At 38.0% G+C, this 26337-nt stretch overlaps 1 protein-coding gene and 1 pseudogene across 1 annotated transcript in view; one reads left to right on the forward strand and one right to left on the reverse strand.

Annotated features, from left to right (window-relative positions):
• Positions 1-26337, reverse strand: part of LOC143908874 (SCY1-like protein 2) — a 56354-nt gene that overhangs the window by 11941 nt on the left and 18076 nt on the right. The gene's annotated exons all lie outside the window — the stretch shown is intronic.
• On the forward strand, positions 8469-11408 carry LOC143908871 (uncharacterized; annotated as a pseudogene).

Below are 26337 nucleotides of genomic sequence, written 5' to 3' on the forward strand. Positions count from 1 at the left end.
TGGTGATCGTTGCTGTGGTTGTTGAAGAATTGGTGGTTTTCACTTCGACCCATTTACTGTATGCGTCTACGATAATAAGTAGCATCACTCCTGCTACGGGTCCGGCGTAGTCTATGTGTACGCGTTCCCATGGCCCTTTGGGATACTCCCAATGATGGTCTCTGGACTTCGGAGGAGCATGTGCATGTTTGGCACATTCTGCACAGGATTTCGCAACTCGTTCGATATCTGCGTCGATACCTGGCCAATATACGAAGGATCGCGCGATGCCTTTCATTTTTACGATCCCGACATGTGCCGCATGTAGATCGTTCAGGACTGCTGGCTGAAGTATGGCTGGTATCACTACTCTATGCTCAAATAATAAGCAGTTAGCAGATAATGTATAATTGGCTTTTGGAGCTTTGTAGCCTGCTCGTGTAAGATCCTGACCTGCTTCTAGAATCTTGACGATCTTGTCTAAATGTTGATCTTTGCGCGTATCCTTTGCTATGTGTTCGGCGCGGACTGGTAGCTGTTTCACTTGACATAAGACAAATTCATCAAATTCGTCATATACTGTATCCTCTTCCTCTCTGCTTCGGAGCTTGAAGACTGTATCGTGCGTGGTTGACAATGGTATACGCGAACAATAGTCTGCATTGCTATTTGACTTTGTCGGTTTGAATATTACATCATAATTAAAATGTGAAAGATAATCAGCATAATTGGCCATACGACTAATACAAAGAACGGGAAGAGATTTTTCCGGATGCAAAATTTTACTTAGTGGCTTATGATCTATATATAACGTAAAATGACGTGCGTATACATAGTAAAAAAATTTGTTAACTGCCCAGACAATAGCTAACGCTTCTTTATCTATCTGCGGATAACGTTGTTCGGTAGGGCTTAACGTACGGCTCGCATAAGCTATAGGGCGTTCTTGTCCGTTACTTAATCTATGAGATAGAACTGCGCCTAATCTTATTTTACTAGCGTCTGTTGCTAAAATTAATGGAAGTGAGGGATCGTAACACATGAGAACTTGCGGAGAAATTAAAGCTTCCTTTATATCCTTAAACGCTATCTCGCCTGCTTGCGTCCATTCAAACGGAGTAGTAAGAAGCATGTCTCGAAGCGGGCGGCTTCTAGTCGCAAGATTCGGAATGAATGAACTATAATATGTCGCTTTACCTAACAAGAGTTGTAATTCTTCTGGAGTACGTGGTCGGGGTGCGTCGCGGACTGCCTCTATATGTTTGTCCGATTTGTGCACGCCTGAACTATCAACTCTGTGTCCTAGGAACTCTATAGAGGGAGAGGCGAATGTACATTTGGATTGATTAAGTCGAAGACCATGTGACCTTATTCGTTCCAACGTAGTATCCAAAACTGATATCAGATTCTCGAAGCTATCTGCAAAAATGAATATATCATCGTAAAAATTAAATACATTAGAAATGCCTTGAAGAACCGTTTCCATTTTTTCTTGCCAAATTGCAGGGATATTTGCTGCACCGTAGACTGCTCGTTTGGGGCGGATCAGTCCGTGAGTCGGTGTATTCATTGTAAGCGCTTGTTTGAATTCCTCGTCGACTGTTAAATGCGTATATGCATCGGTGATATCCAGATGACCGAAAAATTTTGCATTTTTCATCCGGCCCAGTAGATGCTCAATCTTAGGAATTGGATGTTTATTGATAATCATGCGAGGATTCAGAGTAGGTTTGTAGTTTCCTGTAATGCGAAGTTTTCCATTTTTCTTCACAACGACATGTGTCGACGACGCCCATTCGGAGTTTTGCACTCTCTCGTAGAATCCTGATGCGATCTTGGCTTCGATTTCCTCTGCATAAGCGTCGCGTAAGGCTAATGGTATCTCTCGTGCTCGAGTAAATACTGGTGATATTCCTGGTTTGAAATGCACCGTGGCTGGTGGTCCTTTTAACGTACCGGCAATGTCACTAAATACATCTTTGTAATTGGAGAGTAATTGATCTATCTGCTCTTTCTGCTTCGAGGTTAGGCATGGTGCAGTAGTAGTAGCTAGGGCGTGTATGTCGCTTGAAAATAATTTGACAAAGTTAATTTTTTTAGCAAATTGTGTAATCCATTCACGTCCAAATAAGGTATCGAAATGTCCATCAACAACATAAAGATCCATCCTTTTCGTGGTTGACCCCATCGTTACGTCTACCGGAATTAAGCCCATGCACTTAATGTAGTGACCTGTATAGCTCATAAATTGTCTGTTTGTGTCTTGCAATGTAAATCTTGGTTTGATGGCTCGTAATTTTTTGTCGCTGATAATGCTGCAAGGCGATCCAGTATCGAGTTCCATTTGTACCTCGTGACCGTCGATTGACACGTCTAGCATTTGCCTGCGTAATGAATTGACAGCGTTAACTTCATGAACTTTACTTAATCGGTAAATCATATCAACTTGTTCCGCTGGTTGTATTGCTGGTTGTGTTGTCGTAGTTGCCTGTTCGGATTGACATGCTTTCTTCGATTGACATACTTTAGCGATATGACCTCTTTTTTCGCAATTATGACATTTAGCTTCACGGAATGGGCATTGATTGCGCTGGTGTTTGCCTCCGCATCCTTTGCATGTTGTAAACTTATCGTTGAAGTATCTATCTTTTTGTACAGTATCCCGGGGACTTCGCTGGTATCTTCTATCACGCGATTGCGATCTTGGTCGTGTCGTCTTCTTGCCCTGTTTTGTTTTCTCTAGACTGTAGCCTAATTTATGTGTTTGTTCTAATGATGCCGATAGCCCTGTCATTTTGACTTCTTCGGCGATGTGATGTGTAGCTTCTAGTGATTGAGCAATCTCATATGCTTGGCGAATGTACTCGGCTTTTTCGCAATAATCTCGTCGCACATTTCTCTCGATTCCAGGCCGTGTAGAAGTTGCTCGATTAGCATTCTATCTAAAAAATTATTGTATTCACAATAAGCAGCTCCTTGTTTTAAACGTAATGCGAAATTAGCAATTGTTTCTCCTTTTTGTTGTACTATGCGACGGAATTTAATACTCTCGGCATATTTATTTTTTGCACGATCAAAATGATTAATAAGTGTAGATCGTATTTCATCGTATGTTAGATCTTCCGGTTGTCGCGGGCTAATAAGAAATTTGAGAGCATTGTTGAGTTCTGCGCCCATATGTACACGTGCATAATTAGCGTATAAATCATTTGCGATTTTACTTAACTGAAGAGCCCAATCAAAGCGTTTGAAGTAATCCTCTACCGTCGTTCCTTCTGAAGTTCTGTATTCGGCCATCGAAAATGTTGGTGCTTTCCCTCGATTCGTTGATGCTTCTACTGGATTCGTTGCATTCGTTGAGGTTATGTTGGCTGCAGATGCTTGTAACGCACTAGTCAGCATGCTCGTCATTGCTTGCAGCAGTTCTTGTGGAATTTCCATTTTTTTTTTTTTTACGAATTTCCGGCGACTTGAGACTTAACCTTGCTTTGTGTCGCGTAATCACTATTTGCGTGGATATGGAATTCTTATACTTCTGACACCACTTTTACGTCTTGCGTTTTACGTTTCGTCGGTAGGGTACTGTCGTGAGTGTCTAACATAGAGACAGTATGGATTGCTCGTATAGAATAACGTACTTTTATTACAATTTCGGGAGATACAGAGCTCGTAACCGCCAGACAGAGTACATCCACGAACCGGCGACTTAAAAACTAACTGAGAACGGACTCTCGCGCTATACTCGTTCTTGATTGGCCGATCGCGCGCATGTGCTCATACATAACAGTAATATACCGAGCCCGTCGAGTAACGATACCGCGTTTGTCATCAAGTGCATCCGCACTACCTCTTCGTTGTATATATCGCGTCATTTCGGGTAGATAATTAAACTGTGAATAAAACTCCTGCATGTCTCACTAAATTGATTATTGTCTCTGGGCCTGTCATCGGACTCCTGATCCCGCACACCAGTCCGCGTTCGATAAAGTCAGGCCGTTACATTATTTTTAGCAACGTCTCATATACAGTTTCGATGTTATGCTACGCAACTTTAATAATTTTTAACAATTAAAGTAATTTAAATCGACCTGACTGGCAATATATACATATAACGTCTTTCCGATATGAACATTGAAAAACTGTGAGCCAACTTGGTTTGTCGGATTCACACAGCACTTTTTTCAGATCGATATCGAGACATTATTAATTCTGACCATAGTTTTGATCTGTTGATGTAATTTTTAAATTAAATAGTTTTTAATTTTATTGCGAAAAATATTACCCCAGCCAGGGTTTGAACCTGGAACCTCCCGTATACCGTGCGGGTGTCGTGCCAATTCGACCACTGGGGCTATGGTAATATTTATCGCAATAACAACTGTAAGATGGAGCACCGATTACTAGGTCGACGGTGTATAATAAACAGAATAATAAATTTCTTTCGCCAGTATATAGAATAACAATTAAAGTAATTTAAATCGACCTGACTGGCAATATATATAACGTCTTTCCGATATGAACATTGAAACATTGGGGTAATATTTTTCGCAATAAAATTAAAAACTATTTAATTTAGAAATTACATCAACGGACCAAAACTATGGTCAGAATTAATAATGTCTCGATATCGATCTGAAAAAAGTGCTGTGTGAATCCGACAAACCAAGTTGGCTCACAGTTTTTCAATGTTCATATCGGAAAGACGTTATATATATTGCCAGTCAGGTCAATTTAAATTACTTTAATTGTTATTCTATATACTGGCGAAAGAAATTTATTATTCTGTTTAATAATTTTGTTTTTTTTTGTAACGCTTCTAATAATTTCTGTTTATTTTGCGTAATAGATGAGCAAATAGATTTGTTTAAAATTTAATAGATTTAGATATTACTTTTCGCGAAATTCATAATTTCGAATTTGAGTCATAAAAACTGCGTTGCGGAACGCGATCGCTGTTACTTGACGCGGCGGCGCGAGTCTGGCTTGTGGTTTGAGAGGGTTGACAGCATTAAGCATTCTATTACGCCCCTCGTAATACATTCTATTATGTGAGCTACATCGAAGAGCGGCACCGTTATGATGGAGTTGATTTCGCGTGGTTACAACCAGAAACTCGTTTTTGAGAAAATTTACTTTGGCCACCCTTTCTCCTCTCCTCTCCTCTTCTTTCTCTCTCTCTCTCTTTCTCTCTCTCTCTCTCTCTCTCTCTCTCTCTCTCTCTCTCTATCTCTCTTTCTCTCAACATCAGATTATGAAGAGGGTGAATTCTGCGATTCTAGCGTTATCGGAGACTAGATTGACTGTAGAAATTGAGGATAGTGAGGTCAATGTACCGAGGTATAGTATAGTTAGATGTGATGCTGAAAATAGAAACACAGGAGGAGTACTGTTATATATATATATATATATATATATATATATATATATATATATATATATATGTTAGAGATGATATTAAATTTAAAATAGTTGATAAGAAAAAGATAGTGTCAAATTGTTGGTGCGTGGTGATAGAAATACGAGAGAATTTATATAAAGGTATGATAGCAGTAGTGTATCATTCGCCGAGTGCGTCAAATGGCGATTTTGTGAGATTTTTGGAAGATACGGTTGAAGATCTAATAATAAAGTATGACTGTATAGTGATAGGGGACTTTAATATAGATATAATGGTAGATTCATTTTACACAAAGAAATTATTAACGGTAATGCAAAACCTAGGGATGAGGCAATACGTTGATTGTCCAACGAGAGTTACAAAAGATAGTCGTACCATGATAGATTTAATTTTTTCGAATAAAGAAATAAAGGTACAAGTGAATGAGAAACCGAACATAACGGACCATGCATGGCTAAAAATAGAATCTAATATGAATAAAAAGAGAAATAAATATAAAGAATTTAGAGGCAGGGACTATAGTAAATTTAATGTAGATAAATTTCTTAGAATAATGGAAGAAAGAACTGAGCAAGGTCAAGAGCTAGATATAAGTATAAGGGCGGAGAGATTTGTTAATAGTATGGTAAGTGTAATGGAGATACTGTAGCACCTAAGAAAAAGTTTAAGATTCCGAAAATATGGGAAGGGAAAATGTGGTATTCAGATGAAATTAGAATGGCAGCAGATAGAAGGGATGAGGCTCACAGTAGAGCAATAAGCTCAGGTAAAGAACAGGACTGGGGATTTTTCAAGAATGAAAGAAATGCAGTAGTTAAACTTATTAGGGCAAAAAAGAAAGAATATTATGAGAATATGATAGATAATAATAGGAGTGATCCTACAAAAATGTGGAAAACTTTGAAAGAATTAATTAAAGGTGAGCAAAGGGGTTCAGAGAACATCGATAATGTAGATTTTGAAATATTAGAAGACATAGAAGAATGCAATAATATAGCTGATAAATTTAATATATATTATGTAAAAAGTATTAGCAACATTGTGCAATCTATTAGTAATAAGGGGATAGAAGGCACAGGTAGGAGACCTATTTATGTAATCGAGAATAAGGGAATTATGGAAAATTTTGAGCTAATTAGTGCAAGTAATCTGGAACAAACTGTTAAGGAACTACCACGAAAGAACGGAACAGAGGAAGGGATAAATAGTTATATACTGAAAATGGTGCTACCTGTGATAAAAGATGAGTTTGTAGGGGTAATAAATGATTCGCTTAGGGCAGGTAAATTTCCAGAAGGATGGAAAACATCCACGATAATACCGATACCAAAGGTAAACAAACCAAAAAAAGCGAGCGAGTATAGACCGATCAATATGTTACCGATATATGAAAAAGTATTAGAGTTAGTTGTAAAAAAACAGTTGGAAAAATTTCTAGAAAACAATAAAATAATAACCGAATACCAATCGGGATTTAGGAAACAGCAGTCGTGTGAGACAGCAATTCAAAGTTTTATCGAGGAATGGAAGTTGATAATTGAGGAGAAAAAAATGGTGGGGTTGTTATTCCTGGATCTTAAGAGAGCGTTTGAGTTAATAGATAGGGTAAGATTAGTGGAAAAATTATATCAGTATGGAATAAGAGGAGTGGTATTGGAATGGATAATATCGTATTTAAGTAATAGAAAGCAACAAGTTAGATTCAATGATATATGTTCTAAAATAATTGAGACAGTATATGGCGTGCCACAGGGATCAGTATTAGGACCTCTATTGTTTATTTTATATATAAATGAAATAGTTAAAGTTTGTCCAGAGGGAAGTACATTTAGATTATTTGCAGATGACACGACCGCAAGTGTAACAGGAGAAAGTTGTGAGGAATTAGAAATAAAACTAAATATGGTGCTCGGTATACTTGAAGAATGAATGAATGTGAATATGTTAAAAATAAATGCAGATAAGACCAAATATATGATAGTTAGATGTATAAGGAAAGAAATAAAAACAAACATAATAGTAAAAGTTTGGATGGAACTATAATTGAGCGTGTCGAGATAGCGAAACATCTGGGTGTAATGATCGATAGTAAACTCCGTTGGGAGAATTACTGTGATTATATGTTAAAGAAAATAGGGAAAAAAGTGAGTTTTCTGAGTAGAATAGGAAATGATATATCGGCGTACACTCGATGTACTGTGTATAAGTCTATCATAGCGCCTCACTTTGAATATTGCGCAACGATGTTGCATGGGTGAGACGCAACTGAATCGACTGCAAGTGGCACAAAACCGTGCCATGAGAGTCATACTGCAGTGCTCGCGATATACAAAGGTAGAATTGATGCTGCAAACCCTTAAGTTTATGAATGTAAGACAGAGGCTAATGTACAATGTATGTATTTTTATTTTTAAGATAGTAAGAGGCATAATGCCAAAACATTTAAGTAATAGGATAGAAATAGTAGGAGATGTAAGTGGACGGCAAACAAGGCAGACTGAGAATATTAGAATTCAATATCGCAGGACGAGAAGCGCACAGAAAAGTATATTTTATGAAGGTTTGAACATGTATAACGCCCTGCCGATAAAAATTAAGCAATGCGAAAGAATTGAACCTTTCAAACGTAGGTTAAAAGAATATATTGTACCTCACACACACATGTAGAGGAATTAATTTAAAGATATTTTATGTAAAAAATAGCCGAGAAGGCTAATAAAGCTCAATCAATCTCTCTCTCTCTCTCTCTCTCTCTCTCTCTCTCTCTCTCTCTCTCTCTCTCTCTCTCTTTCTCTCAGCAGAAGCAGACGTGTAAAACATCGCTCCGTAAAAGTGTTAATTTTTGGGTGGTTTAGAAGTGAGGGAGAGTGTTAAAAAGTTGTGTAACGAATATCTTCATAGACCGGGGGTAGCCATGAGTGTTATCTAGCCGGAATATGTTGATACATAGACACGAGAACTGCATTTTGTACAGAGGTCATCGAAGCCTCGTACGACAGGTAGACATCGGCGACGAACACAAAACGCTGACGTGTGAAAGTGACGTGTTATAGTGACGAGTCAATTAACTGTCTCTGCCGATATTAACAGAATGAACGAAGAATATGCCGAGTATCGATGCTCGGCATGTAAAGAAGGCGATTAAGAGCAGAGCCATTAAATGTAAAATTTGCCCAAAGCTTTTTTACCATCCGGGATGTGTAAATAAGCATAAAATTATCGATAGAAACCAAGAGTACGTGCCGTGTAAAGGCCCATTTGAGGAATTCGTAATTGATAGTGAGAAGGTGCCGGCGGCAGGGAGAGACAGGACATCATCTACAGGATCTACAGGATCTACAGGATCTACAGGAGCGTTCACAACATCGAGGAGTGGAAGTAAAGGATCAAGCATGGATATAAAAGTAGACTGGATTATAAGAACTGTCAAAGAAATAAAAGATGAAACGCTGCGTAAAAATGAAATTAAAATAATGATTAAGGAGGTAGTTCATGAAGAATTAAGTAATGTTAAACAAGAGCTGGAAAACTTGAAGAAAATAATACAGGGAATAGAGTATGGATCGAAGGCAGGAACGCAAAGAAGCTACAGTGAAGCGGTTAAAGAAAAGAAGAAAGAAAGTCTTATAATTGTTAAGCCGAAAGTGCAACAGGAGAGTGAAGACACGAAAAAAGTGATTAAGGAAAAGGTAGATATAAAGAATATGGCAATGGGAATAACGAAATTAAAAAAAGGAAGCAAAGGAGTAGTAATCATGGGATGTGAAACTGGAGAGGAGGTAAAAAAGCTGAAAGAGACAGTTCAGGCTAAACTGGGAGAGAATTATAAAGTAACGGAGTCATCTAAGTAAAAAATAAATATAGAAAAGATGAACTTAGATGATAATAAACTTATAAGTACGATAAAGAAGCAAAATAAAATAGATACAGTAAATATGCGAATTGTGAAGAGAATGGTCAAAGTAAAGAATGATCAAAGAAGAGGAAATGAAGAAGGATCAATAATAGTGGAATTAGATGAAGAAACACATGAGATGATATTGCAGAAAGCAAAACTAAATGTAGGATGGAAAAAGTGTCCTGCATTTGATCACATCAGTGTCAAAAGATGTTTCAAGTGCTGGGGATATTTTCATATCGCGAAAAATTGTAAGAGAGAAGAAACATGCTACAAATGCGCGGGGAATCATAACTCGCGTGTTTGTACAGCGACGGAGAAAAAGTGTGTGAACTGTATGTTCAAAAATCGAACATACAATTTGAAGATAAATGACGACCATGAAGCTATTAGCCGGGAATGTCCGACCTTTATAAGGGCGTTACAAGAAGAGAAGAGGAGAGCAGGCTGGGAAGAGGAATAGCAACGACAGAAGAAAGAAGAAATTTTACTGTATACAAATGCGCAGAGCTTGACAGCGCATAAGGATGAGATTCAACATCGGATTATGAAGAAAATATATCCTGCGTTCTTAGCATTTTCGGAGACCAAATTGACCGAGGATATTGAAGACAGTGAAGTGAACGTTTCTGGTTATAGTATAACTAGATGTAATGCTGAGAATAGAAATACAGGAGGCGTTGTTCTATATGTAAGGAATGATATTGTTTACGAGACAGTGTTAGTAAGAAAATTAGAATCGAATTGTTGGTGTGTCGCGGTAGAAGTAAAAGATAAATTATATAAAGGAGTGATAGTGGTAATATATCACTCACCTAGCGCATCGCACGGGGATTTTATAAGATTTTTCGAGGATATAGTAGAGGAGTTAATAATAAAGGGAGAATGCATGGTAATAGGAGATTTTAATATAGATCTTAGGACGGACTCGTTTTATGCAAAGAAACTGCAAACGACAATGTTAAGTCTGGGTATGAAGCAGTATGTAAATGAACCGACGAGAATCACGAAAGACAGTCAAACAATTATAGATCTAATCTTTGCTAATAATAATAAAACAGTGCAAGTAATTCATGAACCTAAAATTACGGACCATGCGTGGCTGGAAGTTGAGTTGAGTGTGAATAAAAGTGAAAGTAAATATAGAGAATTTAGCGCTAGGAATTACAAAGAGTTTGATGAAGAAAAATTTGTTATGTTAGTAAAAAATAAATTACAGGAAAGTCAGGGTTGGCAGTGTGTATGTATGGGTGTGAGTGAGAGAGCAGAAAAATTTGTCAATAGTATAGTAGACGCGTTAGATAAAATGGCACCGAAGAGAAAATCTAGAATTCCGAAAGTGTGGGAAGGGAAAAAATGGTTCTCAGATAAAATAAGAGAAGCTGCGGATAGGAGGGATGAGGCATTTAGGCAAGCAATGTATGCCAATACAGAACAAAGCTGGTTGCAATTTAAAGTTAATAGAAATGCAGTAGTAAAATTAATTAGGATGAAAAAGAAAGAATATTATGAAAATATGATTGATTTTAATAAGGAAAATCCTACGACTATGTGGAAAACTTTAAAAGAAATTATTAGAGGCGAGCCAGTATATGCAAAAGAAATAGAAGATATAGATTTTGAAATATTAGATAACATAGATTATAGTACAACAAGGTGCAATATAGCGGATAAATTTAACTTATATTATATACAGAGTATTAATAGTATAATAAAATATATAATCGAGGATAAGCCTACAGGCGCAGGTAAAAGAATTATTTATGCTATAGAAAATATGGAAACTATGGAAAATTTTGAGAATATCACGATAGAACAGCTAGAGAAAATTGTTAAGGGACTGCCACAAAAGAAAGGTACGGAAGAGGGAATAACTAGCGATATATTAAAAGCAACGTTTTGCGTAATAAAAGAGGAATTTGTTGATATAATAAATAACTCTCTGAGAGATGGTTGCTGTCCAGAAAGTTGGAAAACGTCTACAATAATACCGATTCCAAAAGTAGATAAAGCCAAGAAGGCGAGTGAATTTAGGCCTATTAATGTGTTACCTATATTTGAGAAAGTGCTAGAATTAGTAGTAAAAGAGCAAATTGAATTATATTTAGAAAATAATAGTATTATAACTGAACATCAATCTTTAGAAAACACTATTTATGTGAAACAGCGATACAAACTGTTATAGACGAATGGAAACTGATAGTTAGTGAAGGGAGAATGGTGGGGGTAATTTTCATGGATCTGAAGCGAGCGTTTGAAACAGTAGATAGGAAAAGATTACTAGGAAAATTATATCAATATGGAATCAGAGGTAAGGTTCTTGAATGGTTTAATTCATATCTAACGAATAGAACTCAGAAGGTGAGATTTAATAATAAATGGTCAAAATTAATGGCAACGGAATATGGAGTTCCACAGGGATCTGTATTGGGACCTTTGTTATTTATACTTTACATAAATGATATAATCAAAGTCTGTCCAGAAGAGTGTAAGATAAAAATGTTTGCCGATGATACTTTAATATATGTAGAGGGAGAAAGTAGCGCAGAACTAGAAAGGAAAATGAATTCAATGTTTGTTATAGTAGAGAGAGAGAGAGAGAGAGAGAGAGAGAGAGAGAGAGAGAGAAAAGTGGATGAATATAAATAAATTAAAAATGAATGCAGGGAAAACGAAATATATGATAATTAGAAGTGTAAGAAAAGAGCTAAGAGGTAATATTATGTTGACATGCTTAGATGGAACTGAGATAGAGCGTGTCGAAATGATGAAATACCTAGGTATAATGATTGACGATAGGCTTAGATTTAGAGATCACTGTGATTATATGCTAAAGAAAATAGGAAAAAAAACGAGTTTTCTTAATAGAATAGGTAGTTATATATCGGCTTATACCAGATGCACGATATATAAGACATTCATAGCTCCTCATTTTGAGTATTGTGCAACGTTACTAATTGACATGAGTGAAACGGAGCTAACCAGGCTGCAAAAAGCGCAAAATCGAGCTATGAGAGTCATACTGCAATGCAATAGATATACCAAAGTGGAGCATATGCTGCAAGCGCTGCAGTTTATGTCCATAAGACAGAGGCTATATTATAATGTGTGTACATTTATCTTTAAAGCGGTGAACAACATGTTACCGGAACAATTAAAAGACCGTCTAGAATTAGTGGGAAAGAACACTGATAGGCAAACCAGACAAACCGGCGATATAGCAATAGTGTTTCGTAGGACGAGAAATGCGCAAAAAAGTATTTTCTATGAAGGAGTAAAAATGTATAACGCACTGCCAGCCGAAACTAAAAGATGCGAAGAACTAAAAATGTTCAAACGTGTGCTAAAAGAGTACGTTCTGTTATATGTATAAATATGTAGTATGTAAAAATAGCTGAGAAAGCTAATAAAGGTCATTCATTCATTCATTCTCTCTCTCTCTCTCTCTCTCTCTCTCTCTCTCTCTCTCTCTCTCTCTCTCTCTCTCTCTCTCTCTCTCTCTCTCTCTCTCTCTCGAGCTCAACACCAAGCTTCAGAGGCTTATCAACTGTACTATTCGCTTCATCTTCAACCTTAGGCGTGACGCACATATCACCCCCCACCGTCATCGTCTCGGCTGGCTGTCGGTTAAAAACCGACGCCTGTACTTTCTTGGTGTTGAGATGTTTAAGATTACTCACGGCATGTCTCCTGGCTATCTCTCGGATATTTTTACTAGCCTTGATCCCTCCGTCAGACGTTCGTCACGTCTTGCGCTACCTCACTCTTTTCACATTCCTAACCACCGTACTGAGGCGTATCGCAGGTCCTTTCACCTCGCGGGTATCTACTTGTGGAACTCGCTTCCTATTGATGTCACTTCGTCATCGACCATCGCCATTTTCAAGCGTAAGTTACATGATCATCTTTTCTCGCGTGAGCTTAGCTCTGTTCACGATCCTATTGTGAGCCTCTCTGATCATTCATCGCTTCATTAAGAGTGTCAACATATTACATATTAGTTATAATTAGTCAAGTTAACATTACATATTAGTTATTATCAATTATTTTATCTACTTTTTCTTTCCAACCATTCTAGCGACTTTGCTTTGTAGTTCGCTTTCCGTTGCTTACAGTCTGCGCATCATCCTCAGCTTGCGTGCATCTGCTGTAGTAATACTGTTTTTATAGATCTAATTTTGTTTTTAGGGGAATTGTTAATTGATTACTATTAATTTGTCTACTCGCTAACTCTCTTATTAAATATCTACTTCTTTTCTTCTTTGTAATTTGCCATTTTGCCTAAAAGTCATAGACTATGGCATAATAAAACCATCATCAATCAATCAATCTCTCTCTCCTCGCTTTCTCTCTCTCTCTCTCTCCTCTCTCCCAATAGGGGGAAGAAAAAAAAAAGAAGCGCTCTCTCGTCGCTCGACTCGAGCTCTCTCTCTTCTCTCTCTCTCTCTCTCTCTTCTCGCGCCTCTCTCTCTCTCTCTCCCTCGCTCTCTCTCTCCCTCTCTCTCCTCTCTCATCTCTTCCTCGTCTCTCTCTCTCTCTCTCCATTCCTCATTGCTGCACGCATGCGCTCGGAGTCGACTTAATTTTCCGCAACGCGACCCTGTTATTGCGTCTATTACGCTACGATTCCGTGCATACGCACAACGTCACGGTCGTACATGCGTACTCGTGTATCGAAATTGCCTTCCTCTATTTGCTACTACTCCCTATATCTAATTTCGTGCTCTTTCACTCTGCATTAGTCGCAAGCAGCCAATCGCATGAACGCAAACAGTACTATTTCCGGTCGCAAATAGCGATTGTAAGGTTTTGATCAAATTCAAAATTTGCGTCTCTGCCATCACCTTTATGAACGTTCGCGTCCAGAAATTCATCTTTAATCCATGTTAAATCATTCATTATTAAAATAAAATTTTCTAACTTACGAGCGAGCAAGCCAAATAGACAACGGAGCTCGAAGCGATGACAACGTACCTCGACGCTCATATTGCCTGTCACAAATCGCAAAGACTAAATTTTGGATTTGATCAAACCTTGTGATTGCTGTTTGCGACTACGTTGCGACCGGAAGTAATACTGCTTGCGAAGAAAGCAGTACTACTTGCTTGTACTACTGGCAGTTCTACTTGCTTAGGATATGTGATAACGACATTTTTAGGCAAGATTCCGATAACTCTGGCGCCTTAATTTGACGATGGTTTCTGGTAGTACTTTTAATGCTGAACTTAAAATTATATACCTCTTATAGAGCTAACTGCTCTGGTTTTCGAGATATACAGTGTTAAAATTAAAAATAAATAATATGAATTTTTAAATAATACTTCGGTAATTCTATAGAATAGGGTTTTTTCCGAATTTTGATATTTTCTTGCGGTTTTCTTGGTAAAAACCTTTGTTGTGACTCCGCCAGTGATAATCAATCGGGGGAGCCCAAAAAATATGCACCCTACCTATTTTTTAATCTATTTTTATTTTATTTTTGGTAATTATATATATATATATATATATATATATATATATATATATATATATGTAGTATAGAGGGGACCACTCTCCATGACCTTGACCTTTTTTTTATAACGGAGAAAAATCCACACGGATACCCCCTCTTCCGAGGTGGGGAGGGCGGTTGTGTGGGACTTTACCCACTAAAAACCCCCTCGAATGTCTCTCACGGCGCTTTTTTTGGGGAGGCCCCGGAAATCACAAGTATACCTTCCGTGACCATGACCTTGACCTTGACTTATGTGGTGAAGGTCACTCTCCTGAGTGACTTTTAGAAGGTTTTAGCCCTCGGTCATTGTTTCTTAAAAAGTTATTAACAAAAAAAGTTTGGAAAATGTAGCATATATAGGTGCAGATATAGGTTAGTTGACGCGCTTTAAACACTTAAATACTTTAAAAGCGCGTCACTTATCTATACGCCGACGGCGTGATCGGTTTTAAAGTGTATGCGTGAACTATTTCGACATATATGTATATTAGTCATTTATGCCTTCCAATACTCAAAATAGCTGCTATATTTTCCAAACTTTTTTTGTTAATAACTTTTTAACGATAACGAGCGCGGGCTGAAAGGTCTTGTGAACTTGGCACACCATACCTAAAAATCTAAAAGTTTTTTTAGAGTTCTGACTTTCTTTTGAATAGTTCTAGAGTTCTAGATAAGCATTTTAAATAGTTCCGATGATTAATTACAAACAAATTGAATTTGAAAATATGGTGCGCTAAGTTCACGCAGCGCACCAAATCATGAAAATTAATTATTTCTTCGGAGTTCTAGTTTGTTTTACAATAGTTCTACAGTTCTGTATCAAATATATCAATAGATCTAGCAATTAGAAGCAAAAAATCGATTTCTGAAAATCCAGTGCCCAAACTGTAACACCTATCTAAGAAAGATAACAGTTCCGACCGGATCGTATTTTTGCGACTTTTCCACGTAGTTTTGCAAGAAATTTTAATCACTTTCCACTAATTCAATTATTTAAAAAATAAAAACTATATATTTTCAAATTCGATTCTCTGTAATATTAATCATCGAAACTATTTAAAATGCTTATCTAGAACTCTAGAACTATCCAAAAGAAAGTCAGAACTCTAAAAAAACTTTTAGATTTTTAGGTATGGTGTGCCAAGTTCACAGGACCGGGCTAAAACCTTCTGAAGGTCACTTAGGAGGGTGACCTTGACAACGTACTAAAATATTAAAGTCATCCAAGGGGGTCCTCCCCATCTATACAATTACCAAAAATAAAATAAAAATAGATAAAAAATAGATAGGGTGCATATTTTTCGGGGTCCCTCGATTGATTATCACTGTCGGAGTCACAACAATGGTTTTTACCAAGAAAACCGCAAGAAAATATCAAAATTCGGAAAAAGTCCTATTCTATAAAATTACCGATACTTCAATTGTGGGTGTGTAAACAGTACATACGTAAGCGAGGGAGGGGCTACCGCACTTCTCCCGAAAGCAGGGGGGAGGTGGGGGTGAACCTCGGTTCGCATGAAAAGTGTATGCGTGAACTTTTCATGCGTGGAAAGTTAATGTGAATTTTTAAATAATACTTTAATTGTGTGTGTATAAACAGTATACACGTAAGCAAGGGAGGGGCTACCGTACTTCCTCCAAAAGCAGGGGGGAGGTGGGGGTGTGTAAAGTGTGTAAGGTACAAAGAGATAGTCTGTACTCGTGGCAGGTAAGAAGCAAACTGAACTTTATTCACAACGGTCGCTGCGCTCTCTGTATCGCAAGGTGCACGCAGTGCCATCTACCTTACATCTCTCTTTTTAGGATTAGTCGTAAGCAAGAACATAAACGAGTTATGCAATACAAAAATAATCAAGTGAACAGAAACAATCATAATGAACAAAATAATCATAATCATTGGCACCTCTTGTTACAGCTTCAGTCTCCGAGGTGGTCTGCTTACTCTGCTTGACGCAGTTCTTACAGTTTGGTTTCCCGCTTCCACCTCCGAATCTGAACCTGTACTCTCTGACTCCATTCTCGAATCTTCAAACTCTTCTGTACTTGAGGTACTGCTGTTAGTCTGTAGTTCAGCGACGTTATTTACATTTGGAATCGGTTCGACCTCATTATCTCCTATTTCAATGTAAATCTTTGGTTCTATCTCTTTCTCCGCTTTTTTAGAAGCTTCTGTTTTAGGAGCCGCGTTTAATGATACGGTCCGGGTTTTAACAAGCTTTATAAACCTTTTATTTCTAATTAGTATCGAGCCGTTTTGAAGCTTGACTTTGTACGACCTATCTCTCATTTGACATAAAACCATGGCAGGAACCCAGCTAGACCTTGGACTTCGTTTAACATACACAAAAGAATTGTCGGGTATCTGTGGCAACTCTTTCGCATTTCTCGCATTATAGTACTTTTGTTCGTTTTTTTGTAGTTTAACCACAGTTTCTGCCATTAGTTTTGTCGCGACTTTAGGTTTTAACATTTTATTTGTATACGGTAATTTAGAACTAAGTTTTCTAGATATTAACGCTTCCGCTGGTGAGACATTCCCAAGTATTGGTGTGTTTCTATAGTGTAGCAATGCAAGATCTAGATCTGACTTCCCTTCTGAAGCTTTCTTAAACATGCTTTTGACAGTTTGAATATTTTTTTCCGACATTCCGTTGGACTGTGCATATGTCGGGGACGATGGTATGTGATCAAACTCATATTCTTTTGCAAATTGTTCAAACTCTCTGGAAGTAAATTGAGTCCCTCCATCAGATACCACCGTCCGGGGTATGCCGTGTCTCGCAAATATAGCTTTCATCTTTTTAATTACAGTATTGCTAGTCATGTTATTTCCGAGTTCTGCGATTTCCGGATATTTAGAGAAGTAGTCTATTAACAATAAATATTTTTTACCATTTAGTTCAAAAATATCGCAGCCTATTTTATTCCATGGTAAATTTGGTATTTCGTGAGATCTTAACGGTTCTCTGTTTTGTGATTTCGCGTATTTTAAACATAATGGACATTCAGCGATTTTCTGTTTGATTTTATTTGTCATTCTCGGCCAAAATATTGATTCCTGGGCTACTGAGAGACATTTGTTTACACCTAAGTGGCTATAATGAACTCTGTTCACCATTTCGTTTCGCATACTTTTTGGAATTACAAGGCTTTGACCCTTAAAGACTAAACCGTCCGCAATAGTTAATTTGCTTTGATATTGTTTGTAACTTTTCACGCTGTTCGGCAATTCTTTCGTATTCTTAGGCCAACCCGCTAGGATAACTTTTTTAAGCTCAACCAATTTGTCATCTTTATTTGTCTCTTCTACTAACTTTTCTAATTTTTTAGGAGTTGCATTTATTTGACTAGCTATTAGACAAACTTGAGCATCAATGTCTTCTTCCCATTCTGCTATATTGTGCTCTTTGACATACGCTCTCGACAGTGCATCCGCAATCACTAATTCTTTACCGGGTTTATATCTTAAATCTATGTCATATTTCTGCATCTGCAGTCTCATTCTTTGTAATCGAGCAGGACATTTATACAATGACTTTTTAAATATCGAAACCAGGGGTTGATGGTCTGTCTCTACTATTACCTTTTTCCCGAATACGTATTCGTGAAATCTAGTTAGTCCAAAACAGATCGCAAGTAATTCTTTATTTTCAATTTGTGTGTACCTAGATTGAGTTTCTGTCAATGCCTTAGATGCATACGCACAAGGTAATTTATTTTGCATAAGGACAGCCCCAAGTCCTGCTTTCGAAGCGTCCACTGAGACAACGGTCTCTTTATCTTTGTCAAAAAAACTGTAGGACTGGCTGACTACAGAGAATTTTCTTAATTTCATCTAAAGCTTTAGTATGTTCAGTCGACCAGATAAACTCTACGTTGTCTTTTATCAAATTTCTTAACGGAGCAGTTTTGTCTGAAAAATCCTTTACAAACTTACTTACGTACGTCAACATACCTAACAATCTCTGAACGTCGGTTTTGTTTTCCGGTTGTTGAAACTCTCTTATAGCACAAATTTTATTTCCATTAAGATACATGCCCTTGTCAGTAATTATGTGGCCCATATATTCAATTTCCGTTCTTCCAAATTTGCATTTACTTAAATTAAATGTAACATTATTTTCTTTTGCTAACTGGAACACCTTTAATAATCTTTTATCGTGTTCTTCTTTTGTCCTTCCCCAAACAATTACGTCATCAATATACGTTTCTGAACCCTCTGTGTTGAAAACTGAGCTATAACTTTCCTGAAACACTTCCAGGGCTGAGCATAACCCATACGGCATCCTCAACCATTTGTACTTCCCGAAGGGTGTTGCGAACGTGCACAGATCTGAGCTTTCTTTGTCTAACTGTATCTGGTAAAACCCCTTTGTTGCATCTAGAGTGCTAAAGTACTTTGCCCCCTTAAATTTCGTTGTTATTTGTTCCAGTGTAGGAATTTGACAGTATATGCGCTTAATTACCCTGTTTAAATCTTGTGGATCTAGACAGATACGCAAATCCCCGTTAGGCTTTCTGACAATGACAAGACTATTTACCCAATCCGTGCTATAATCGACTTTTTCGATAATTCCTTGTTTTTCTAAAGCGTCTAGAGTTTCTTTTAATTATTCTTTAATGTGCACTGGCACTTTTCTTGCAGGTTGTACTACAGGTGTCGCATTTTCTTTAAGCTCTATGTGATACGGTTTCTTTAAGCAACCGATGCCTTCAAATAACTGTTTATTATCGCTAATTAATTTTTTGTAATTTAAATTTACTGACTCGACTGCATCTATTCTCTGTACTAAATTTAGTTTAATTAAGGTCAGTAATCCCATTAATGGTTTTTTATCTGTGTCTATCACAAAAAACTGAAGATTATAATTTTTTCTCCCGACTACGCACGGTATGACACAATTTCCAACTACCTTAAGCAAATCACCTGTATACGCTGATAGTACTACATCAGTTCTCTTTAAAACATTTTTCGGAAAACCTAATTCGTTATAGGTCTTTAACGGCAACGTATTTACACGAGATCCCATGTCCATTTTAAAATTTATCTCTTTATCTCTTATTTTGATACTAGTTGACCATTCGTTCATCAATACCTTATCTTTTGAGTCAACTGTATCGACATCTATTGAGCCAACAAACATGTAATCTTCCGCGTTACTTACTTCTACTTTGTGTACTTTATTTTCCGCTTTACTAAGCGTTCCTAAGTCGTCTACAGACGATTCCGAGTCTCGACATCAAACTCGCGAAACTCATGTTCGACCGTTAGACGCCGTGCCGTCGTAAGCGGTGAGATCCCAACGACGGGCAGAGGCGCCGTACGGCAAACCGGGCTCGTGCGACGACCGGGTCTCCCGTTTAAGGGGGACCGGCCGCCTAGTAGTGTGTCACATTGTTTTGAGCCTTTCGACTCACGAGACTCCTAGAGATATCATTGCCACCTTTGACTAGAGAGGATACGGCCTTAGAGGCGTTCAGGCATAATCCCACAGATGTAGCTTCGCACCACCGGCCGCTCGACCGAGTGCGTGAACCAAATGTCCGAACCTGCGGTTCCTCTCGTGCTGAGCAGGATTACTATCGCAATGACTGGTCATCAGTAGGGTAAAACTAACCTGTTAAGAATCTAAATATAAATTTAGTTGAAAAAGCAAGTTTTTATAGGATAGTTCGGAGCATCACTCAGTATGTATTGTCACGAGATTTGAGCGTGTCCCATGCGTGAACAAATGTTATTCTATAAGCTCGACACAGTCAGAAGTCAGTCGTACGTAAGCAGTCGCTGGCTAAAGACGTATAATGTATAGACTCCGTTTTTAATAAACGTTATTTTGTTCTCTGTAACTCGAAAAGTGCTAACAGGTTATGGGCCCAGCATAACGCATTAGAGAAGCATAAGTTACTCAAGTGAAGTTAGAGTGACACTGGGTATATCGTGATATATTGGTCAATCTCGACGTCAACGATGGATGCGGGTGCATTCAAGATTGAAAAGCTGCGAGATGCAGAAAACTGGCAGCAGTGGCGTTTTGTCGTGAAACGTTGTTGGACAATGACCTTCTAGGAGTGTGCAACGGGACCCAACCTATTCCCGTGAAGGAAGACGAAAAGGCAGCATGGAATAAAGCCAATAAGGCTGCAAAAAAGTTGATAGTTACAACCATTGAAAGTAAGCCGTTGCAGCTAATCATGGGATGTCAGAATGCAGCGGAGATGTGGAAGAAACTGCACAGTATTTATGACTTGAAAAGTGAGGAAAGTTTGTCGCTCACACAGAAGCAATTCTTCGATTTTCAGTGGAATGCTAGTGAAAACGTGGTAACAAACGTTTCAAACGTTCAGCAAATAGCCAGCAAAATAAAGTCGCTAGGGAGCGACGTAACGGATTCAATGTTGATATCTAGAATCCTCTCGACCTTACCTCAAGAGTACGCTCATTTCCACAGTGCTTGGGAAAGCACAGCAGGTGCGAAGAGGACAATAGATAATCTGTTAACAAGGCTAATGACCGAAGAGGTACGACTACATAGGAGCGCGACAACGTCGGAAAGCGAAACGCAGGCATTGCTCTCTAAATCAAAAGCAAATAAGCCAGGAACGAAGACAAGTTCCGATAAACGAAATAATCACGATAAACGGTATAATGACAGCAGGTTCAAGAAGCGAGGCTGTTTCAATTGTGGAAAGCCGGATCACATACAGACAGACTGTCCTGGATGCTTCAAATGTGGTGGCAAAAATCACATAGCTAGAAACTGTTACGCTAGTGAAGATCGCAAGAGCGAGTATAGAGGTAACAATGACAGAAGAGGGACGGAGTTCAAGCAGCCGCAAAAGCAAGCGTTCATGGTACGAGTCGACGACAAATACAGTGAGGAGCATTGGCTGATCGACTCAGGGGCGTCCGATCACATGACGAGCAGGGGTGACTGGTTCACCGAATACAAGCAGTTTGGAACGCCGACGACAATTCGAGTGGGCAACGGTGCAGTTATGTCAGCGCTTGGGAGAGGCAACATCGACGTGCAAATGTGTGTGAGAGGAAAATGGTATGATGCGCGATTATATGATGTATTGTATGCGCCGGGTTTGAAACAAAATTTATTTTTCTGTAAAAATGACAGCGAAAAAGGGCGTTGATATGACCGTGACAAATAGAGGAAAAACGTGTACGTTTTATAGAAACGGTAATATAGTTGCAATCGGTTTAGAAATTGGAGAGCTGTATCGAATAGATATGCGAGTAGTTCTTCCAAAAAATGCGAATCTGGCAAGCGCGGTCGACACCCTGCAATTATGGCATGAGAGGCTCGCACATCAGGATAAAAAACACGTAAAAAGTTTTTTAAAGAATTTAAATATCAATGTAGAAGTAGATAATGAATTTTGTGATGCATGTGCTTATGGGAAGCAACATCGTACAATGTTTGGTAAAAATACTGCTAGGGCTAAAGAACCACGAGAGAAAATTTATTCGGATGTGTGTGGGCCTATGGGTGTGGATTCACTTGGGAAAAAACGATATTATGTTGTTTTCAAAGATGATTTTACGAGTTATAGAACCGTGTATTTCTTAAAAAACAAATCAGAATTAAAATTAAAAATAGAACATTATTGTAATGAGATTAGAACGCAATTCGGGCGCGACATCAAAGAATTAGTTACTGACGCTGGTCGTGAGTACATTGACAAAGATGTTAATGAATTTCTTAGCAAAAGGGGAATAAAGCATATTGTAACGGTACCGTATACGCCTCAACAGAATGGTGTAGCCGAGAGGGAAAATAGAATTGTTATGGAAGCAGCGCGATCGGTTCTATATGCGCAAAATAATATGCCTGAATTTTTGTGGGCAGAGGCAGTCAACTATGTAGTTCATGTACTAAATAGAAGTGGCCCAACTAAAGTTGAAAATAAAACTCCATATGAGTTATGGCATAATAATTCAATTAATGTAAAATATTTTAAAGTATTTGGCACCGAATGTTTTGTACACATACCAAAAGAAAAACGGCGAAAGCTAGATAAAAAAGCGATGAAAGGTTACTTAGTAGGATATTTAGAAAACTTGAAAGGTTATAGAGTATATGTACCAGAAAAAAAGAGATGTACAAATTACTAGAGATGTTCAGTTTAAGAGTGAAAAACTGTCAACTGCGTATATAGAAATTGAAACTATGAGTCCAAAGAGAGAACCGTTAAATGTATCGCGAGAAACTATAGGTCCAAAGGAAGAACCGTTAAATGTATCGCGAGAAAGTACATATGACGATGCGGAATATTTACAGGTCGACACACAAGATACTGATGAAAACACGCGATCACTACGTGATAGAACAAAAGTGAGGAAACCAAGCTGGTATGGTAGTCCGTGCGCGAATATTGCGGAAGTAATTCCGAAAAATTACAATGAAGCGATAAATTCAGAAGAGTCTAAAAATTGGATTATTGCAATGAATGATGAATTAAATTCATTAAAAAAAAATAATACTTGGCAATTTGTAAATAAACCAAAGAATGCAAAGGTTTTAGGAAACCGCTGGGTATTTAGAAAGAAAAAATGCGATGAAAACGTGAAATATAAAGCAAGATTAGTAATAAAGGGATGTTCACAACGCGAGGGTATAGATTATATCGAGACTTTTAGTCCAGTTGTACGATATGATACACTACAAATAATATTAAGTATAGCGGCAAGTAGTAAGCTAAAAATACGACAATTCGATGTAAAGACAGCCTTTTTATATAGCCCTTTAAAGGAAGAAATTTTTATGAGACAGCCAGAAGGCTTTGAAAATGGTACAAATAAGGTGTGCAAATTAATAAAAAGTATATATGGGTTGAAACAAGCACCCAGATATTGGGGCGAACACTTTGAGAAATTCCTATTAGATTGCAATTTAAAAGAGAGTAAAGCCGATCCATGTTTGTACTATAGAAAGAAACGCGATAAAATTCTGAAAATAGCTTTATGGGTAGATGATGGCCTAGTGTTAGGATCATGCGAAAGAGATTGATGAGTTTCTTTGTAAATTGAGCGAAAAATTTGAAGCAACAATTTTTGACAATGTAAGAATGTTTGTAGGAATGGAAATTTACAGATTAAGTGATAATATGATCTTTGTAAACCAAGAAACATATGCGAGAAAAATTATAGAGCGATTCAATATGAGTGATGCAAAAGAAGTAAAAATTCCGATAGAGCATTAGTGGGATGCATATGATTCCAAACACACTGATAGCAGTGTGCCCTACCGAGAAGCAGTAGGTAATTTAACGTTTTTGCAAGTCGTAAGTAGACCAGATATTGCGTTCGCGTTGAATGTAGCATCAAGAGCGTTAGATAATCCAATAAAAGCTCATTGGAATTTAGTTAAACGAATAATTCGTTATGTTAAGGGTACTACGGATTACGGAATTGTATACGGCGCAAATATTCAATTTAAAACTTTTTCCGATGCCAACTATGCAGGCGATAAAGAAACGCAAAAATCTACAACAGGTGTAGTGTGTATGTATGGCGGAGCTGCGATTAGCTGGCAAAGTACAAAACAACAATGTGTAGCCGTTTCTACAACAGAAGCCGAATATGTGAGTGCAGCAGCAGCAGCGAGAGAGAATGTGTGGGTTATGAGACTGTTAAGAGAACTTGACGTAAGTGTGAGTGAGAATATACTATATATAGATAATCAAAGTGCGTTGAGACTGGTGAAAAATCCAGAGTTTTACAAAAGAAGTAAACATATTGATGTGAAATATCATTTTGTACGAGATCTCTATGAAAAAGGTGAGATAAACGTATGCTATGTAAAAACTGAAAAACAGTTAGCTGATATTTTCACAAAAGTTTTGAATGTTAAAAGATTTGAGTTTTTGCGTAATAAGTTAGGAATTACAAGCAAAAATAATGTTTTCATAGAAGACTAGCTTTTAGGGAGAGTGTTAAGAATCTAAATATAAATTTAGTTGGAAAAGCAAGTTTCTATAGGATAGTTCGGAGCATCACTCAGTATGTATTGTCACGAGATTTGAGCGTGTCCCATGCGTGAACAAATGTTATTCTATAAGCTCGACACAGTCAGAAGTCAGTCGTACGTAAGCAGTCGCTGGCTAAAGACGTATAATGTATAGACTCCGTTTTTAATAAACGTTATTTTGTTCTCTGTAACTCGAAAAGTGCTAACACTAACCTTATCTTTATTTTTAAGACATTTACTCGCGAAGTGATTTTTAATTTGACACGCGTTACATTTTTTCCCGAACGCCGGACATTTATTTATCGCATGTGACCTTCCGCATTTTGTACAGTCCGTTATCATCTTTGTCTGCTTGCTGTTTCCGCCGCCGGTCGTTGTGGTAGGTCGCTGTTTACCGGCCGGAGACATTCCGCCCTGGTGGCTGCCCTGATTTCTCCTCCGGTTAATGGCGTCTACACTATTTCCGTTGGTCTGTGCCCCCTCAATGGCATCGCTTCTTGCTTTCGACATCTCGATGATTAGACACTGCTCGATAGCTTTATCGAGAGTTAACTCATCTTTTTGGAGCAACTGTTCACGTATTGTGGAATTATTAACCCCACAAATTATCATTGTTTTGATGAGGCTGTCTTGTAACTCGCCGAGTTTGCACTTCATAGCCCTCTGCTTCAGCTCCGTGATGAACTGTTCTAGCGTCTGACCGGGTTGCTGTCTATAAGAGAAGAATTTGTATCTCTCATAGGGTAGATTCTCCTTCGGCAGGAAATGTGCCTCGAATTTCTCGAACAGAGTATTGTAATTTTGTCCCTCTCTGCTTCTGAGAAGGTGAAGGTCGTATATATTTTATATTTGTATATATTTTAAAGCCTTCGTCACCAATGTAATGCAGCAGTTGAGCGCACTGAGTCGCTTCTTCTCTCTTGTTAATTTCCGTTGCCACGAGGTAGTTCTCGAACCGGGACCGCCATGTTTTCCAGTTCTCGGCGACGTTGCCCGACATGCTCATCGGCGAAATGCCTCTGTAGTCACTCATTTTCATCGTTCCTTGTAGCACTTTGTTATTTCATCTTTATGATTTAGCTCGTTGTCGCTTTCTGAACGCCGACTGCCGACTGCGCCATGTAAAGTGTGTAAGGTACAAAGAGATAGTCTGTACTCGTGGCAGGTAGGAAGCGAACTGAACTTTATTCACAACGGTCGCTGCGCTCTCTGTATCGCAAGGTGCACGCAGTACGGAAGCCGGGTTGGCTCACAGTTGACTTGTAGCCAAGTGGCGCTGCACACGGCCACTTTCAACATGTGCACAAGTTCACACGGCCACTTCCAACATGTGCACACACCCACATGTGCAGATGTGCGGGGAAAGTGCGGGTATCTACCTTATCGATTCGAGATAACAAAAAAATATATATATTTTTGTCTCTCTCATAAGAGAGACAACTGACAAATTTTGTAAACAATTCAATTAATCGGCGTTGCTAAGAGGTTAGGAACGATTAAAATTTCGTTTACTTTGAAAGTAAATAGAAGTTAGTTATTGAAATTACAAAAAGCATTACGAAAAAAATTGACAATGAGTTTTGTCAAG

This window comes from Temnothorax americanus, unplaced genomic scaffold (genome assembly GCF_048541705.1).
Source record: "Temnothorax americanus isolate GAGA-0224 unplaced genomic scaffold, ASM4854170v1 Scaffold119, whole genome shotgun sequence".
Lineage (NCBI taxonomy): Eukaryota > Metazoa > Arthropoda > Insecta > Hymenoptera > Formicidae > Temnothorax > Temnothorax americanus.